The sequence below is a fragment of the Schistocerca piceifrons genome, chromosome 4 (assembly GCF_021461385.2).
Source record: "Schistocerca piceifrons isolate TAMUIC-IGC-003096 chromosome 4, iqSchPice1.1, whole genome shotgun sequence".
Taxonomy (NCBI): domain Eukaryota; kingdom Metazoa; phylum Arthropoda; class Insecta; order Orthoptera; family Acrididae; genus Schistocerca; species Schistocerca piceifrons.
The window spans coordinates 412363449-412364471 of NC_060141.1; the positions used below are offsets into that span (position 1 = coordinate 412363449).

General features: G+C 42.7%; 1 non-coding gene across 1 annotated transcript; it reads left to right on the plus strand.

Moving 5' to 3' along the window:
* Positions 1 to 407: 407 nt before the first annotated feature.
* Positions 408 to 481, plus strand: Trnat-ugu. Its single transcript has one exon. It is a non-coding gene; the product is annotated as a tRNA-Thr (tRNA).
* Positions 482 to 1023: the final 542 nt, after the last annotated feature.

Genomic DNA, 1023 nt, shown 5'->3' on the forward strand with positions numbered 1-1023 from the left:
AACGCAATCCAAAGTGTTTGCAAAATTTCGGAGAGACATCGTAGATTCATCGTCGAGATGTCTATATTAGATTTTGGGTAAATATTCCCATTTTTAGGAAGGCATTATAAATACATCACGTACTGATATCCTGCAAGACAAACATTTTTGCTGTCAGGGCACCTTCTAATGGCTGACAATCGATTAGAAATACTAGAAAGCGAACACCTGTGCTGAACATGTGACGGGAAGTGAGGCGTGGCGTAACTTATTTAATAGTTGATGACTAACTGACAACTCAGGTAATGAGTGGGTTGGCAAATGTCTATAAGGTATAATACATATGTAGAATTGTGGACAGTTGGGAATGTGAGTCTCACGGGAAGCGTGCAAGGGATAAGTCCCTGCAGTGGCGCTATTCATCTGTGTCCTCGGTGGCTCAGACGGATAGAGCGTCTGCCATGTAAGCAGGAGATCCCGGGTTCGAGTCCCGGTCGGGGCACACATTTTCAGCTGTCCACATCGAGGTATATCGACAACACCTGTCGGCAGCTGAGGTTGTCAGTTAGTCATCATTTATTGAAGGGAAAAGCTGCACGGTCATCAACAGTAACTGTTCTTTCAGAACAAGTTACTATCTTCGTATATATTATTTAATAGTATTTGGAAATTTAGGTAGATTTGTGATTCTCAGTAGCTGCACATAACAAATAAAATTTGTAAATTAGGAATGTCATGTGAGTACTGCTCATACTGAGAATGGTGTTGAAAAGGCATCAGTTTATGGTGAAATCGTACAGGGGTTGAGCGAAAATATGAAAACACCGCGAGAAATGCATGCTTGAACATAAATGCAGGTTACAGCTAAGCCTGCAGGTTGAGCTGTTGTATTTGACCACGGACGCGAAGCTGTGCAATTTCCTCAATGGTCTGCAGGTGTCAGTCGGTGTCAGAATAGTGTTTTGCGTAGTTGTGAGTGCATTATGTCGGAGCTAAGTGAATTCGAACGTGAACAAACTGTTGGTGCTTTTGTGGCGGGTGGTT